This window comes from Hemitrygon akajei, chromosome 8, assembly GCF_048418815.1.
Source record: "Hemitrygon akajei chromosome 8, sHemAka1.3, whole genome shotgun sequence".
In the NCBI taxonomy this organism is placed as follows: Eukaryota; Metazoa; Chordata; class Chondrichthyes; order Myliobatiformes; family Dasyatidae; genus Hemitrygon; species Hemitrygon akajei.
The window spans coordinates 19,635,825-19,655,822 of NC_133131.1; the positions used below are offsets into that span (position 1 = coordinate 19,635,825).

Genomic DNA, 19,998 nt, shown 5'->3' on the forward strand with positions numbered 1-19,998 from the left:
TAGCATAATTGACTATGAGCAAAGCATTCAGACCAGTTCAACATTGTTAGCATCCTCTAGTGGTAAAAATATGAACTGCATGAAGGCTATTTACTTCAAAATAACAAACTAGGACCTTCAAAAATATTTTTGTAGATAGCCTGCTGATCAGCTATTTATATCTCTTATTGGTGCTGAAATAAGCCCAACATTCCATCTCAGCTATTAAAACCCATCTGAATCTGTAAAAAACATCTATCTGCAATGAAGCAGAGCTAATTATTTATATTTTCATAAAGATTCCATTGCAATAATCTAAAATTGGCCAATTTCTTACTTGTTAAAGATCTGTACAGATCCACATTATGATAAAGATGATATGTGATGAACAATCTTTAAGTATTTTTTTAAACATCTCTTTATTGTTTTTAACGGAATAAAAGAAAAAAAACAATATATATCATTCATAAGTTGAAAATATAACAAAGTTGAAGAAAAAAATATGGAAAACAAATGAAAATAAAATATATTTAAAAAAACGCAACCATCCCACCATGAAAAAAAAAGCAGTCAATTCAGTTCATTACTTTCATCATCATCTTGAACATTATTCTCCAGGAACTTGTAGAAAATGTTCCATATTTCTCAAAATTTATCAAGTTTGTTTTTTGTAATCTTTTCCAGAGCAAGATAAGAAGTCATTCCTTTCAACCATTGTGAGAGTCCACTGGTTGATGGCTTCTTCCATGAACAGGCTATGCAGCGTTTAGCTTCCAAAAAACAAATGTTAAGCAGAGACCTTACATTTTTGGAGGTTACAAAGTTACTTGGATAAATATTCAGAATACATAATTTAGGATTGAGGGGCACCTTTTTCCCAATAATCTGACTAATCAAATCCAGCACCTTCTTCCAGAAACAAATTATCCGGGGGCACTCCCGCATACAATGAAACAGAGAACCCTTTTGATGGTTACATTTAATGCAAGCATCTGGAATGTTGGGGTTAAAAAGATGCAATCTGACTGGAGTAATGTACTGTCTGGTTATCCATTTATATTGTAATAATTTAGAGTGAGTGTTCACTGATTGGGTTTGAGCTAAGGAACTAGCTTCTGACCATTCTTTTTGAGATAGATTCTCATTCAAATCAATTCTCAATGCTTGAAGTATGTTGTTCGGTAACTCTTTGCATTTGCTTGCAAATAAATTGTATAGTACAGAAACATGTCCCCTGGCTTCAGATAAGTTCAGAGTGATGTCTTCTAGGGTAGATTAAGGAGGGAGTTTCAAACTGTTGCCTTGCCTGGACATCATAAAACGTCGCAACTGAAGGTATTTAAAAATTGTTTTGTTGGAATTCCATATGTGGCCTTGAGTTCTTCAAATGACATAAATGTATCGCCCTTATAAAGATCAGACACCTTTGCTATGCCTCGGGTCACCCAAGTTTTAAAACCAGGGTCTGCTCTGCCGGGCCTAAAGCCATCATTACCAAAGATGGGGGTAAACTGTGATAACTGTGATGTCTCGCCCAAATATGCAACAGCGTCATGCCAGATCATCATTGTATTTTTTTAAAAAGGATTTTTAGTTTGTTTAATCAGTTTTTTCTTATCTGCTGAATACAAATAAAGATCTAGAGGGATATTGATCGACCGGGATTCCATTGAGACCCAAGTAGGGGAGTGATCCTTAACAAAGTAGAACATTCCTGCTCTAATTTGGGCCGCCCAAAAATACCATATAAGATTTGGTAGCTGTAGGTCGCCTCTATCATACGGCAAATATAATAAGGAAGGCCTGAATCTTGGACGTCTATTATTCCAGATAAAGTTAGAAAAAACTTTCTTTAATAAATAAAAGAAAGATGATGGAGGAGAAAGTGGGATAGATTGAAAAAGGCACAGGAACTTCGGTAAAATTGACATTTTTAGAATGTTTATGCGTCCAATGAGAGATATAGGCAATTTCGACCATCTGTTTATAAGTTGAATAATTGAGTCTGGGAGAGGATTATAATTAGTTGGGATAATTTAATCAATAGTAGGAGTGATTTTAACACCCAAATAAGTAAAACCCTGTACTGACACCACGAATGGAGTTTGAAATGAGGGACTGAGTCTCTCATCTTTATCCATGAATAATATTACAGATTTATTGTTGTTTATTTTATAGCCTGCAAAAGTACCAAAAGTACTTATCAGGTCAGTTAAGGCAGGTAATGTTTATTTCAAGTTAGAACAAAACAAAATTACGTCATCCGCGTACAGGGCTAAGCGATGTTCTATATCTCCTATAGTTATTCCTGCTATGGTAGCCTCTTTTCGAGTTGCCATAGCAAGTGGCTCAATGGCCAGGATAAACAGGAGGGGATATAGGGGACAGGCCTGTCTTGTTCCCCTTTGGAGTTTGAAAGGTGCCGAAAAAAGCCCATTAGTTAAAATTTCAGCCTGTGGGTTAGAATAAAGAAGCTGTATCCATCGTAAAAATTTCCCCCCCATAAATCTTTCTAAAACTTTAAACAAATATTACCATTCCACTCTATCAAAAGCTCTCTCGGCATCCAGTGACAGAATAGCACTACCAGAGCTTCCAGACTTTTCGTAGAGTATATTAAACACTCTTCAGATGTTGTGAAAGCCCTGTCTTCCCTTAACAAAACCATTTTGGTCAGGGTGGACCACCTTTGGCAAGTGTGGCTCCAGCCTCCTAGCTAATACCTTACAAAGAATTTTGAGATCATTATTCAGAAGTGAAATTGGTCTATAAGATCCACATAGGGACAGTGATTTTCCAGGTTTTAGTAGTACTGTAATTACTGCCATATTAAGAGAGGGGGGAAGGGATCCAGCATCAAATGACTCCTGATACATATCAAGCAGAGGTGGTATTAATTTAGTTTTAAAGATTTTATATATTTCAATCGGAATGCCATCAGGCCCAGGACTTTTCCCTCCCTTCATATTAGTTATGGCTTCAGACAATTCTTTATCCTCTAAGTTATACTCCAGCAAGGTCAAGGACGTTTCATCCAGGGGTGTAAATTCTAGCAAATCCGGAAATTCCTTTTGCATTTGTGGAGTTGAATCCAAATATTCTGATGTATACAAATTTTGGTAAAATCGCAAAAAGATATTATTTATTTCTTTTGGGTCAGCAGTTGTCACCCCCTCATCTGATTGTAGGGAGTTTATTGTCCTTTCTGTTTGTATCTGTTTGATACGCCAGGCCAAGAGCCTTTTCACCCTGCTCATCATTGGATTGCTTCAATCTCATCAAACATTTTGTTACCTTATCAATGGACAATACATTATATCTAGCTCTCAGTTTGTTAAGTTCTGCAAATAGCTGCTGAGAGGGATTTTGAAAAATTTCAGATTCAGTCTCTTTTATTCTTTTCTCGAGCTGTCCTATTTCAAATCTAAAAGATTTCTGCTTGAAGCTGGTGAAGTTAATTATCTGACCTCTTAGAAAAGCTTTAAAGGCTTCCCATCTTATAGCCGCAGATGTCTGGTCCGTATTAACTCCAAACTAGTAGTCTATCTGTTCTCCAATAAACTTTATAAATTCTGGATCCCTAAGCCAAATATTTTGAAGCCGCCACCTTGGGGAGTAATGTAAAGCATTAGGCTGGCTCCGAGTAAATGAAACTGCAGCATGATCCGAAATTAATATGCTGTCATACCAGCAGCTTGAAATTGTAGATATTAAGGTAGCTGAAAGTAAGTAATAATCAATTCTGGAAAAGGTCTGGCAAGTGCTAGAATAGCAAGAAAAAGCTAATTTACCTGGGTACTTCCTTCTCCACACGTCAACTAAATTAAAGACTTTAACACATTGCAATAACTCTTCTCTTGTTTGATTGTGAGAGGTATCTTTCCCCTTAGATCTGTCTAGTTCAGGTTGAAGTGCACAATTAAAATCACCACCTATAATAAGGTAGCCTGGCAGAGCAGCTTATGATAAAAACAGGTGTCTGAAAAAAGCTGGATTGTCGTCATTTGTCCCAAACACATTGACCAAGTTGAACCTGGCTGAGAAAATTTCACATTGAATAATAAGGTAGCTGCCAGATTGATCTTCAGTAACATTAACAAGGTGAAAAGGCACCAACTTATGTACAAGGGTAATTACCCCCCTTGAGTGTGAGTGTGACGCTGACCCGGCCATCTCTTCCTTACTCTAACTATATCTTCAGGGGTTAAATGGGTCTCCTGCAGAAAAACTATTTTGGCTTTTAACTGTCTTATCCTACTCATTACTTGCTTTAACTTGACAAGTTTTTTTTAATCCTCTTACATTCCAAGAGGTAAACTGAAGTCCACAGGACATAGACTATTAGTTATAATTTCAATCATGTTGAGCTGAATTGATTTAGAATGACTGCTAACTGGGATAACAACGTGACAAAAAAGAAAAATAAATAAAAAACAGTGAAAAGTAAATAGAAAAATGTGAACATAACTGAGTGTATTTCCCAAACTAAAATACACCCACCCACCCCATAATGAAAGCTTCCTGACGGCCCCGAAGGAGGGCCTAATTATGGAGCTTAACTGGTCCTCCCATGTTATCATGTTGAGGAACAGCATAGCCAGCAACCAGGTCAGAGCCCCCATGTTATCAGTAGTAGAAAATCTTACAACTATATTATACCAAGAGATTTTATCAGATTTAACCTAATCGTAGTTACATTGCCACTGTAGAAGGTGAGAACTGATGCAAATTCATTAGCCTAAATAATGCATTGATAAGCACATCGCTAACGTTCGTTAGCTTTTATTTATGTCCCTTAGGCACAATGAACATGCCTATTTAAGCAAAAAGTTAAAGAGAAACCCGCTATATTGTCTTATTTGTCCGCAGCCTCCAAGTTATAGTTCTTCAACTCCTGCACAAATTTCTCCGTTGCATTGTCAAAGGTGTAGTGTTTTCTTTTGAGTTACCAGCAGGGTAGCAGGATAAATCAGACCATATCGTAAGTCCAAGATTGAGAACGAGGCCAACTCTTTCTTCACCGAATCGAATACATGCCTTTGCTTAAGTAATTCGGCAGAGACGCCGGGGAAAAACCTGATTCTTTGATTATCGAAAAGTACAGATTCTTTCAGTCTGGCTGCCTTCATAACCCGAATTTTATCGGCGTAGTTTAAAAACTTCATTATCACTACCCTGGGTTGCTTGGCCGACTTTGTTACAGTTTCATTTGCCCTGCCTATTCTGTGTGCTCTCTCAATTAGCAAGGGCCAAGGGAAGTTTTCAGCACCCAGAACCTCGGCAATCCATTTTTCCAAAAAATAAACCATATCCGACCCTTCCGCCCTCTCTGGAAGTCCCACCAAGCGAAGGTTCGAACGGCGGCTACGGTTTACCAAATCGTCCAGTTTAAGCACTAACGCCTCCAAAGCTGCTTTCAAAGTAGTATTCTGGGTATGTAAAGAGGCGATATCGTCTTGATTGGTGTTCATTCTCCCTTCGGCTTCTGAAATGCGCGCTGTAACAACTTTCAAATCCGCTTGTATTCCTTGTATTGAGCTCAGTAGCCCTTCAAATCTCCACACAAAGTCATCCTTCATTACTTGAATGGCGTTTAGGATTTGGCTTTGACCTGTTAAAGCCTCCTCCTTGCCGGTATTGTTGGTGGTCAGCACTGCGTAGCTACAAGAGGAGCCCAATTTCGGAGACTTTTGCGTCTGGTTTGTTGCCTTTGGTGGCATTTTGGCTTTCCTTCGATTTCCAATCAGATCAAACTGGAACTGTTCAGGTATTTCAAAGTTGTTCAGTTGCGTAATTTCAAAACTTTTCGTAGGGGCTCTGACACACGTCCGCTCAGCAAGGCACCATAACCGGACGTCAATCTTTAAGTATTTAATGAAAAGACCTCAGATGGATATGACCAACACACAAAGAATGTTGGAGGAATTCAACAGTTGGGCAGTATCTATGGAAAGCAGCGAACAGTTTAAATTTCGGGACTGAGACCCTTAATCAGAACTGAAAAGAAAGAACACCTCACAATCTTGGTGCATCCAGAAATTTGCTGATCTAGTTTATGCTAATTTCCAAATCATTAATATAGATGATAAAGAACAACGGACCTGGCGCTGATCCCTGTGGCTCAACAATAGTCACAAGCCTCCAGTCAAGCTCACTGGCCGATAATTACCCGTCTTATTCTTGGAGCCTCTGTTAAACAACAGAACAATATCAGCTATCCTCCCGTCCTCTGGCACCTCACCCATGGCTAAGGACCTTTGTGATTTTTGCACTAGTCTCCCATCAGGTACAAGGAGACACTGCCAGGCCCTGGGAATTGATACATCCTAATTCACCTTAAGACAGCATGCAGATACTCTTCCATAATCTGAATACTCCATGTACTCACTACTCTTTTCCCTTTCTCACCCAAGTAAATACAGATGTAAACATTTCATTTAGATCTCTCCCATTTCTTTTGGCTCCACGCATAGATGACCACTCTGATCTTCAGGAGGACCAAATTTCTCTTGCTATCCTTTTGTTCTTAATATAGTTAGTGAAACCCTTGGGATTCTCTTTTCCCAAGTCTGCCAGATCAACCTCATGTCCTTTTAGCCCTCCTGATTTCTCTCTTTACAAAAATTCATCATCACAAACTGTGCAAGAGTTTTAACTATGGTGAGCACACTTTAATTAGTGATAGACAACATAAGTAAGTTGTTAAGAAGAGACTGATCTTAATATACACAGTCAAATTACACAAACTAAGAACTAAAAGCACAATTGTTTCATTTTCTCATATTAGTAAGCTCCGTCATCTCCCCTGAACTAGCCTTTGGATGGAATCATTCAGATTTTACATCCTGCTGCATTTGTACAATGGCATTTTTCATTAAAATTAGTGTAAGATTAAAGAAATATTTGCAATGGCTTCTTACTTACAAAAGAGATTATTATACACATTATTGGAAGGTGTTCTTAGTTCTGTTGGGATTTTAAAGGTTCCAAGAGGCTATGTAGAATATATTGGACTTAAAAAATGCACACAGTGAAGTGTTTACATCAGTGGCTTTTGCCTGTTCAAAGACTCAAGTGTAAACACTGTACTTAACATTAATCTACCATCCCACACTCATTGCATAACAGGCGAAACTAATGATCTTTTAAGTGAGGATTAAAAAAAAACACATTTGGTTTTTCAATCACAGGTATAATTATTCATTTCTATCTGACAGAAATAACTCAAAAATGAAAGATGTGTGAATACATTTAAAAAGTAAAAGTTAAGTTTCTAAGGGCAATTTCTGCTCATTTTCTCAAATGCAGAAATAGCTTTGTGTACCTTAAACTAGAGAAATGGGGGTAAAAGAAAACTTCTCACACTAGTCAGAACACACTTGAAAACCAGTAACCACATATTCTGAAATAAAGATGGAAAATGGAATTGCTCAGCAGGGCAGGCACCATCTGTAAAGAAAAACAGTAGGCAATTTGGTTTTCAACCTTCCATTAGAATTGGATATCGATCTGAAATGTTACAATTGTTTCTTCTCTCCACAGATGTTGTTCGACCTACTAAGCACTGCATTGCTTTCATTTCAGATTCAATCATGACCTCCGGCACTGCTTGGAGCTTGCTTATATTCCCCTGGTGCTCTGGATTCCCCCCAACAGCCCCAGAGATCAGGAGGTCTACAGGCTAATTGACTACTGTAAATTGATCATATTGTGTGGGTAAGTGCAAGGATCTGGGGGAGTCTGTAGGGGAATTAATGCTGGAACCAGAATGCTCTTTGAAATCAGAGTCTGAAAACCCTCCTCATAACATGATATTGATTTCCAGAATTTACAGTTCCTTTTTTTGCCTTTCAATTTGATATTTTTGACTCCTATCTACTTGAATGTGCCTTAAATCTAATTCCACGACAGTGACTCAACAGGCCAAATGGGGCTGTACTGCAGAGAGTTTGTATCATAAGCCTAAACCCACTGAACTGATACATTATTATGGGAACAAAAACTGATATAAAACTTATTTCATTAGTGTGGGCTTGATTTGAATCCAGAAAAACCAGGCAAACTAAACCACAGAATCAATAAGCTCCAAAGACATTAATTTAATATTGTCTACTAACAGGCATTTGGCTTTGCAGTTATCACGCTTTTACTTCATAGAAAATTGATTCACAGACCGTAAGATATAGGAAAAGAATTAGATCTTTCACTCTACCCATAATCATGGCTGTCCTCCCCACCAAACCCTATTTTTCCAGCTTCTCTCATTCAACATTTAAACTCCTTACCAATCAACAACTATCAAGCTCTGCCTTAAGTGCATCCACTGACTTGACCTTCACAAGCTCTCCATGTTAACGGATTCCACAGATTCACCACCCTTGGCTGAAGGAACTCCACATTTTACTTTTAATCTGAGAATGTGCCCTCACTCCAACTAATGGCAGCATCTTCCCCACGTGAACAATATTTCAGATCATGCAGCACATCAAGAGGCCCTTCAACCAGCGTGCCCTTGCTGGTCAAGTACCCATTTAGAATAATCAGTATTTTTAGGACTCAGTCCATTGTCTTCTATAGAATAGTGTTTTTAATGCATATCTGAATACCTAGAAGAGTTGTAAGGGTATCTGCATCTCAACTATGCTGAGGGATTTATTCAAAGTTCAAAGTAAATTTATTATCAAAGTACATATATGCCTCTATATACAACCCTGAGATTAATTTTCTTGTGGGCATACTCAATAAATCCGTAATAGAATGTATGTAGGCCTCCGTTAGTCTCGATAGACCATGGATTTGCACCTTGGAAAGTTTCCAGGGCGCAAGCCTGGGCAAGGTTTTTCCTTTAAAATGGAAGACTGGCAGTTGCCCAAGCTACAAGTCTCCCCTCTTCACGCCACCGATGTTGTCCAAGGGAAGGGCATTTGATAATAGAATAACCACAATAGAATCAATGAAAGACTGCACCAACTTGGGTGTTCAGCCAGTGTGCAAAAGAGAACAAACTGCAAATACAATAAAAAATAACAACAAATAAATAAGCAATAAATATCAAGAACATGAGATGAAGAGTCCTTGAAAGTGAGTCCATAGGTTGTGGGAATATTTCAGTGATGGGGTAAGTGAAATTGACTGAAGTTATGCCCTTTGGTTATGCCCTGATAGTTGAGGGTTAATAACTGTTCTTGAACCTGGTGGTGTGAGCCCTGAAGCTCCTGTAACTTCTTCCTGATGGTAGCAGCGAGAGGAGAGCATGGCTTGGGTGGTGGGGTTCCTCAATGCTTCCTGCAACAAGAGGAAAGCCCTTCCCAACATTGAGCACATCATGTAGACATGCTCAAATTGGGGAGGGCTTATCTGTGATGGCCTGGGCTATATCCACTACTTTTTGTAGGATTTTTCATTCAAGGGCATTGGTGTTTCCTTAGCAGTTGTGATGCAGCTAATCAATATACTCTCCACCACACATCTATAGAAATTTGTCAAAGTTTTAGATGCCATGCTGAATCTTTGCAAACTCCAAAGGCAGTAGGGGCACTGTTCCGCTTTCTTTGTAATTGCACTTACGTGCTGGATCTAGGACAGGTCCTCTGAAATGATGATAGAGGAATTTAAAGTTGCTGACCCTCTCTGCCCCTGATCCCCTGATGAGGACCAGCTCATGGACCTCTGGTTCCCTCTTCCTTAAGCCAAAAATCAGCTCCTTGGCCTTGGTGACATTAAGTTGTCATCCCTCAGCCAGATTTTCAACCTCCCTCCTATATGCCAATTCATCATCACCTTTGATTCAGCCTAACAGTGGCATCATTAGCAAACTTGAATATGGAATTCATGCTGTGATTAGCCACACAGTCATCAGTGTAAAGCGAGCAGAACAGGGGAGCTAAGTACACAGCCTTGTGGTGCACCTGTGCTAATGGAGATGTTGTTGACACTCCAAACTGACTAGGGTCTGTAAGTGAGGAAATCAAAGATCCAATTGCGCAAGTATCGAGGCCAAGGACTTGAAGCTTATTGATTAGTACTGAAGGATGATGGTATTGAATGCCGAATCATGATGTATGCATCTTTGCTGTCCAGATGTTCCGGTGTTGAGTGAAGAACCAGTCAGATGGTATCTGATGTGGACCTGTTGCTCTGGTAGGTAAACTGAAATGAATCTAAGTTGTAGACGCAAGCGTTACTGGATTACGGTCATTGAGGTCAGTAATCATGTTCTTCTTAAGCACTGATATAATTACAGCCCGCTTGTAGCAGGTGGATACCTCAGAATGCCAAAGCGAGAGGTTAAAGATCTCTGTGAACACTCCAGCAAGTTGATCAGCACAGATTTTTAGTACATGGCCAAGTACCCCATCTGGGCCAGATGCTTTTTGTGGGTTCACCCTCTCAAAGGCTGCTCACATGTTAACCTCAGAGATGGAAATCACAGGGTCATCGGGGGCTGTAGGAATTTGCGATGGTTCCTCCATGTTTTGAAGGTTAAAGTGAGCATAGAAGGCATTGAGCTCATCTTGAAGCAAAGCCTTGTTGTCGTCTATGTCACTTGATTTAACTTTATAAGAGGTGATAGCATTCAACCCTACGACAACTGTCAAGCATTCTTCGTTGATTCAAGTTTAGGCTGGAATTGCCATTTTGCTTGTGAGATGGCTTTCTGGAGATTGTAACTAGACCTCTTGTAACTTTCTCGGTCATCAGACGAATGCCTCTGATGTGGCTCTCAGCAGATTGAGGATCTCGTGGTTCATCCATGGTTTCTGGTTAGATAAGACTGAATGATTTTGTGGGGACACAGTCGTCTACAACTGTTTTAATGGCACCTATCATATCCAAGCCCCTCATTCTGTACTTCAGTCAGTACATCACCTATCCAGTTTCTCCTCATAGCTGCTTCTTCTGAGGCAACATTCTGGTGAATTCCCTCCGCATCCTCTGTAGTGTAATCACATCCTCCCTATTGCATGACAACGTGAACGCTCAGTATTGCAGCTGTGGCCAAGCTAATGGCTTAAAAAGCCGCATCATAAAGTATCTGTATTAATATTTTACGCAGATAATGAAAGCGTTGATACCCAAACAACCACAGGACTCAAGGTACGTGTATTCTATATGATACATGGTACATCTCAATTAGCAGTTAATAGGATTTTGGATGGTGTGAACTATGAGAAGCATTGGTAATCTTTATATCATGGTTGAAACAATTTATCCATTTAGTTGGCAGGTATGAAGCATGTGGACTTGGCTCTGTTTTACAGCAAACAATCTTGTCATTGGTCAAAAACTGCACTACTGATAGCAACATAACAGAACATGTTCAAACATCCACTTCTAGACTGGAATCCAACTTGACTTGGTCAGCAATATGTGGGTTGAAGTATCTTCTGTCTCAACAAGTACTACATGTTAAAAATTTAGATGGCATTGATACACTTACCATACAGATGCACCCACATCCCTAAGCCACGTTTAGACAAGACATTTGCCAAAAAAATTCTTGCCGATATTGAGATCAGATATATACCAAGATTTTTCCCATTTTTCTAATTTGTTGTGCTTGTGCAGTTCATAAGCCCATTTGTTGTGCTTGTGCAGTTCATTTACAGTCAACACTATTCAAATGCTGATGTTACCTTTTCCTTTTCTTCCATTAGCTGCAAAAATTTGTAACACATCAGGATATTACTAATTCTCTAATTCGACTTCTCAAACTGCAACAAATATAGATCTAATGGGTAGATTTAGAGTAATTGGTGGATAGATTAGCAAGGCGATGAACACACCATTTTTAATCAGAGGGTTGAATGGGTGTACAACACACTGTTTGAAAAGGATACCAGAGAGTAGAAACTCTCACATTTAAAGAGTACTTGAATGTGCTCTGGACTGGGCAGTGCTTAGGACAACGATGGCACCTAATGGCAACTTCTTTGCTTGCATCTTCGGAAACAGCCCGATTTCTAAATTTAATATCTCAATTTTTCCCTTTCAGAGTTCTTTCGAAGATCCTGACCTGGAGTCACACACTGACTTTGGTTCTTTGCGGGAATGGGACCCGCTCTTGGGGTCTTATGACTGGCTGCTATTTGATATACCAAGGACGTGGCCTAGAAGACTAGTGTGCCTGGATTTTGTGGCTCTGGAGGCGGGCAGACTCAAAGTCGGTGTCTTCGCAGGAAACTGATGTGTCATGGGCATACATGGAAGATCGAAAGTAGCTAACTGGCTATTGGCTGTGTGCCCAGAGAACCGAGTTCTTTGGCTACAGAGCTCGGAAAAATCTACGCAACAGACCATTAACATTGTAAATCAGCGAGTTGTTTGTTATGTCTCCCCTTGCACTGTGAAACGGGGACAACTCCCCCCCCCCCCATTAGGGAGGGGGTGAGACTGTGGTATGTTGAATTATAGGGTGAACGAGTAGTCTTTGGGGTACTGCAAAAGTATGTCTCTTTATTGATTCTTTGCTGCGCGCTTCAGTGCTCAGTGGGGGGCACCAATGCTTTTTATTTTGCTGGTGGGGGGGGAATCGTTGCTTTGCTGCTGCTTATGTGTGGGAGGAGGGAGCTGGGGGTGCGACTTTGGGATTCCAACATTTAACTGTCATTCATTCTTTGGGGCACTCCTCCGTTTTCGTGGATGGTTGTGAAGAAAAAGAATTTCAGGATGTATATTGTATACATTTCTCTGACATTAAATGTACCTTTGAAACCTTGTGACGGGTTTGGGCTAGGTAACTTCTAATCAACAAAACATTATTGGCCAAATGGGGCCCCACAGTGTTAAATTTTTCTTATAATTTTAGCAAGCTCTATTAAATTTTGTTATAATATACCCAGCCAGACTTGGAGCTGATTACAATTGGATCTGTAGCCTTCTATATCTAGTGACATGGTGGAAGAGAAATAGCAGACAGTAAGTTTAAATTCAAAAGACCAGCACCTGTTTCTGTCCCCATCTCTACTCCAAAGAGTATTTCCAGCTTAACAATTTAATTAACTTTGATGCCTCCCAATGAGAAGAATTTCTTCAAGATACTGGAAATTCAGCAGGAAATAACTTATTCCAGATAATACATACTGATACAAGTTGTTGGACTGACAAATAATTACAAGATAATAACAAGATAATTTTAGAAAGCATTGATCATTTGAGACTGAAAAATATTTTTTGTGTTTGGAATTAGTGTACTAATGGATTAAATGATGACTGAAGAAACAAAGCAGGAAATAAAAAACAATTTCTTTAGAGTGATTGCAGATGGGTATGGGCCATAGAAATATGTACTGTACGTCACTTATTTGTAAATGGGAGTATCCAATTTTACACATAGTAATTTAATATATTTGTGTGGATCAAAGAAAACTGCAAAGCAAAGCTAGTATTATGAAATGGGTAAATCTAGAGCTGGAATTTAGTGTCATCAAAAAGAATATTTAGATTTATATATAGGACATTTTCCAGTGGTTGAGAAGTCAGAACAAGCAGCCTCTACTGTGATTAATAAGGACGGAGAGTTTTTATTAAAAAAAAAACGATTAATTAGTGCGGCTAGGGAGTAGACTGAGTATAGTGATCAAAGAACCATCCAATATTGCAACTAAAAAGAAAAAAAGAAATGGTAACAGGTATACAGATTAAGACTACCATTCACGTAGGTTGATAGCAGTAACATTGCTTGGGTGGACAAAAAATCCTATTTCCAGTCTCAAACATGCATTTCTATGTAAACAGAAGAACCCACAGGAAATGATTTCAGAACTAAACTAAACACAAGGTTCATTTTTTCCCTGTTGCAATTGGGTTTGGACTTAACAACAGCACTTTCTGCAGTGATATCTTCATGCCAAAATCACCAAAGTTTTAAACAACAGCATTTCAACAGATTTCTTGAATTAGTTAGCAAAACATTGCCTTATAAAAGACACAGACAAAAAAGACAAGATCACATTTGATTTGCAGTCTGTGCCAAGTTGGCCAAAACTTTCAACTAATATCCACTTCTCCAGGGCAAAAAACGAAATAGCCTGCAGTCTCCTGTATGTGCGTAGATGCTCCTGCTAGAAAGTGAACAGCAGGAAAAGACCAGACTTGGCCTCTTCCCAGGCTCATTTGGGAATACCACAATATGGTAGAATATCTGGAAAATTTTACAATTGTAGAAGATAGCTGAAGCTAAGAAGCAGATATAATCTGGAAAGCTATGGATGTATTACTTTATACAAATAACATTTTTAATTTCTTTCTTTTCCCATCTAGCAACTGTTTAGAATTCACTTCCAAGTTTTTAATCTCACATATAATCTGTTAAGAATTCTGTAAAGTTTGGCTCTTATAATGCAATCATGTTACCATACTTCAAACAATGACTTCTAAACACGAAGTAAAACAGGTATCTACTGAACACTTCACAACTTGCACTTGGAAAGGATATTGAAAAATCAAGTTAAATAACGGACAGAAATGTATGCTGCCCTTGGACTTGCTGCAAGGCAAAACCAGCTCGGGCAAATAATCACAAAAAAAAACTTTAAAATAATTCTTACCTTATTTTATATTTAACTTTTTAACAAGTGGTTATGTAAAATCCACTTTAAAACTAAATTGCAATTCATTTGAGCCTTGTATTCCAAAAGCATTAAACTTGAATAGATTTCTCTTCCTGTTTTGGTAGCTAGCTTCTACATTTAGGAAACTGATGAAAAATACAAAGACTGATGAATAACAGGAACATTTCGAACACAATCCGTTCTCAGAGCAACTAAATTACCTGAACTCCAGACAGTATGTTTTCCACTCTTATTCAGCTGCCCTCTACAATGTAGTACACACAGAGTTAAATACCAGATGTTACTTATCCTCATCTGATAATGGGAAAGTACTGAACCAAAAGCTTTTCCAAAAATGGATAAAATTTTCCAGTCTCTGAAAAGTCTATTGGCAGCAATAATAAGCACTCCTCACAGTAAGTGCATTCCTATCGCAGTTCCTTATTAAAACTGCATTGTTTATTTCGTGACCCTCAGATCACTGGTACCACTATTATACTACATTACATGCTTCTTCCACCTAGAGTTTGATTTTAAAAAAGTGATTTTAAAGAAAATATAGATTCTAAAATAATGTTAACATAAATGATTAAGATTCTGCAGTGTCATATTAAATATTTTAAGACATCTGTGACAAAAGCTATATAGGCTCATTAGGTAAATGCACAAGCTAGTTGAATGGTGACAGCTGACTATTACTGAATTCCATGGAACAAACTGCGCACGATGCCCATCCAATAATACCTTCTGGAAGACATATAAATGCAGACATACAAACCTTCTTTTAAGAGGCTGGGCCCTAATCTTGTCAGATTAATTGCTTGAAGCATTCACACTTTTGGATCAGTTGAGAAACTAGGGAATTTTACTAGGGAAATGAATAGGAAGAAGGTAAAGAAAGGGAGGAGGACAGGTCTTCCGTACCATCTTCTTTCTTAATACTCAAATATTAGACAGATTTTTAAATCGTAGAATTCAACTTGGACTCACATTCTGCATAAACATGTAACACCCCAGGAAAGGTTTCACTGCTAATGTAATGGTTCCTTTGTAGTAGCAGTGTTTGGGTTATTTCTAGAGATAACGGGGGCTTTGGAACGTGCGGTGTCCAATGAGGGGAGTGTTTTTCCTTTCCTGTGTGCCTGAGAGCGAGGTATTCGCGGGTTTTTGCTTGGCGGAAGATGGACAGAGAAGATGCCAGAATGGAGAGGCTGTAGACTGCAGGACTGAGTGGACGTGGGATGGAGTCAGGAGCTGACAATACCCAGGAAGGAGAACAAATGGATGGGAAAATCCTGAGCTCCAACGTGCATTTTAGAATGTTTCATTAAAATGGGCCCTTTTCTCTTTGTTTCTTTATTAATCCTCCAGTCAAAGAAGTATAAACCTAAATTGTTTAATTGCACATGGTGTACTGTTTGTCATTTCATGGTACTGATTTGTAACAGGGGAAAACATCACGCAGCATCCATACAAACGAGATTTCACAAGTTTGGCAGGCTGGAGAGTGTCTTCCCCTAGACTAACGCTGCGGACCGAACCAGAGGGTTACAAACGAATATTTGATAAAACCTGGGCCAGTTTAGGCTTGGTTAGGAGCGATAGCTCAAGAAAGTGGCTAAACACACCTTGTTTCCTATCTTTATTTGTGGCATGACTGATGTACAAATAGTAATATTCATCTGCAGGGAGTTATCAACTTTTACTAAAATGGTAAACTTATTTTCTTTTATTTTTGATGTATCAGAATACAAGCTAAAATGTTTGATTACTGTCAAATCCACTTCATTAGCTGTTAAACACCTCATGTGGTGAAAATGCCATCAAGGTAGAGCTGGCAGTGGAGCTTCTGCTTTCTGAGGCCTGCTCTGTCTCATGGAGAGTTAGTTTACTCCTCCAGTTTGGTACATTCTATGTTGCCACATTTACGTGGACCTGGAATTAGTCTGGTACTATCATAGCAGTTCAGATCAAGTACCATCAAGTGAGGGAGATAAAAATCTACTTGTAGTTTACAGCAGACAGGCCAGAATGATAACATTTCCATTTTCACTTGCGGGCTCTGGGTATAAATATCTGCATCTTACTCTTCAAGAAACATTGCAACCCCAAATTACTGTCAAAGCAACTTTTCGCCAATGACAAGTTTTTCCAATTGGCTCACATACACACTAACTCTGCAACACAGCTAAATGTTTAATTTGAGGGAGACTATGGCACTGGCTGTGTGAAAACTCCAGTGCTGATACATCTATAAAGTATTTTTTTTGCGCATGTTTGACTAAATACCAAAGGAAGATTAATATTTGCAGATGGTCATGATAAAAACAAGCAATGCATATTTATTTACACAAAGCAAAATATTTGGCTCAGATGACTCTTGTTCCTTCAATGATATATTACTAAGCAGCAAAGTGATGGACACAATCTGCTAATTTTACTCGTGCAATTGCTGTAAAATCTCTGCACAGCTTATTCATTACTTTTTCTCAACAACATTCAGTACGCACTGAAGTAGACACAGATGTATTTATATCTATGATGGGAATAAACTGAGTTATGAAGAGACATTTCAAAATCATTAGCCAGGTTTAATAATTTCTTTCTTTCGCTCTCCACCTAGAGTGTTTGCTAACATGATCACTACAGTTCAAATCGCTTCCCTCGGAGGGGCTGCAGGGTCTTGATGCTCTCGGAGATGTTATTGGAATTCTGAGATTTATGGATTGGGCTGTAGTTCAAACTAACTGTAGCTCATATTGCCCTCATGCTTTTTTCTTGTTCTCACCCATTCTTTCCTGCTGCCGACTGGCGGGTTGAAGGTTTGGGGTTTGATGTTCTTCTTGTTTCTCCATGTGAGTGATCTTTTACTTATTGTGCAAGGATGGGTAGAGGGAGGTCTGTGGTTCGTGAGTTTTTGTTTCTTTTTCTTCCCATGTGGGGCGATGGGATTGATGTTTTTCTTTCACCTACATCTATGGTTTTCTGTATTTTATGGCTATCTGAAGACAAGTCTCAGAGTTGTATTCTGCGTACATACTTAGATAATAAAATGAACCTTTGAATAAAGCAGAATGGGGCACTTCTGACAACAAGCATCTACGCTGAGTTTCTGGAGATCACACCTACCTTAATACTCTTAAGAGATCTTAAGAAACAAATCAGAAGCAGCCTATTTGGCCTCTGACCCTTCCATTCAATAAGAGCACAGTATTTTTTTTACCTCAGTGCAACTGAGCCCATATTTCTCAATTTCCTTAATATCCAAATTATCCATCAAACAGTCATGAATACGCTTTAAAATCCTTTTGGGTAGAGGATTGTGAAGATTCTGTATCCTCTGGCAAAAGTTTCTTCTCATCTTAACCTGAATGGTTAACCTCCAATTTTTGGACCATATCTCTAGCTTCCTCCTGCTCCTATTTTGATATCTAGCCACACCTGGCAGAAGAAACCATCATCCTTCATCTGCAAAAGTTTCAAAGACTTCTCAGTCTTTTAAACTAGACATATAAGCACGATACTGTCAGGGCAGTATTTCTTCAACCTAAAGGATTTAAATTTAACAAAGCGTAACAGTAGAGTCACATGTGCTTATGTTCCTTCAGTTGTCAACATTATCCAATTTCTCACCATTCAACACTTGTACCTTCATTATATGCACAAAACTGAACAACTCATTATATTCTATCTGCTATGTTCTCAACCAACCACTTTGATTGCCCATGCTTCCTGAAACATTTTCCTAGGATCATCTGTAATCATAATCCCACCAAGTTTAATACCATTTGAAAATTGGAAATATAACATTTGGTTCCCCCAGGCAAAGAAGCTGACATAGATCAGCATGTGGAGTTATGACATAGTAGCAACTAGCAGGAGGGGCAGGACAGACAGGTCAATGTTCCAGGGTTCCATTGTTTTTGACATGACACATCTATCATCAGGGACCCCCAGCACTCAGGATTCACATCACCAGGTTCGGGAACAGTTAATACACCTCAACCATCAGGCTTTCGAACCAAAGGGCATAACCTCACTCAACTTGACTTGCCCCATCTTTGAAATGTTCCCATAACCTACAGACTCAGTTTCAAGGACTCTTCCACACAAGTTCGTGATATTTATTACTTATTTAGTATTATTTCTTTCTTTCTGTATTTGCACAGTTTGTTGTTATTTGCACACTGGCTTAACACACAAATTGGTGTAGTCTTTCATTGATTCTACTATGATTATAGAGTCACAGAAAAGTAGTGCACAGAAACAGGCCCTTTGGCCTATCTAGTTCATGCTAAATCATTTAAACTGCCTAGTGCTTTGCACCTGGACCACAGCCTTCCATGTCTTTCCATCCATGGACCTATCCGAACTGCTCTTAAAACATTGAAATCAAGCTCGCATTCACCACTTACTTTGGGAACTAGTTCCACACTCTCAAAACCCTCTGACTGAAGAAGTTTCCCCTCATGTTCCCAGTAAACATTTCACCTTTTACCCTTAACCCATGACCTTTAGTTATAGCCTCACCTGACCTCAGTGGAAAAGCCTGCATTTACCCTATCTATACCCCTCATAAATTCCTATACCTCTACTAAATCTCCCCTCAATCTTGTAAAGTCCTAAGCTATTCAATCCTTCCTATTCACATCCTCCAGTCCCAGTCTCTGCACACTTTCAACCTTATTTACATTTTTCCTGTGGGTAGGTGACCAAAACTGAACACAATATTCCAAATCAGCCCTCACCAACACCGTATACAACTTCAACATTTTATCTCCTGCACTCAATACTTTGATTTATGAAGGCCAATGTGCCAAAAGCTTTACGACCTTATCACTTTAAACGAATTATGGACCTTATCACTTTTAACAAATTATAGACCTTATCACTTTCAATGAATTATGGACCTGTATTCTCAGATCCTTTTGTTCTACCACACTCCTCAGTGCCTTTCCATTCACTGTGTAAGACTTATCCTGGATGGTCCTACTGAAGTGCAACAACTCACACTTGTCTGCATTAAATTCCATCTGTTAGTTTTCAGCTCATTTTTCCTGCTGGTCCAGATCCTGCCAGCTCTGATGGGCTCCCTCACTGTCCACTGCATTCCCAGTCTTGGTGTTATCTGTAAATCTGCTGATCCAGTTAACCACACAAGCATCCACATCGTTGATGTACAAACCCCATTTCCAGAAAAGTTGAGATATTTTCCAAAATGCAATAAAAACAAAAATCTGTGATATGTTAATTCACGTGAACCTTTATTTAACTGACAAAAGTACGAAGAAAAGATTTTCAATAGTTTTACTGACCAGCTTAATTGTATTTTGTAAATACACACAAATTTAGAATTTGATGGCTGCAACACACTCAACAAAAGTTGGGACAGAGTTAAAATAAGATTGAAAAGTGCACAGAATATTCAAGTAACACCGGGTTGGAAGACTCCACATTAAGCAGGCTT

At 38.8% G+C, this 19,998-nt stretch overlaps 1 protein-coding gene across 9 annotated transcripts in view; it reads right to left on the bottom strand.

Moving 5' to 3' along the window:
* git1 (G protein-coupled receptor kinase interacting ArfGAP 1) overlaps positions 1 to 19,998 on the bottom strand; it is a 235,784-nt gene that overhangs the window by 40,912 nt on the left and 174,874 nt on the right. The window lies entirely within an intron of this gene.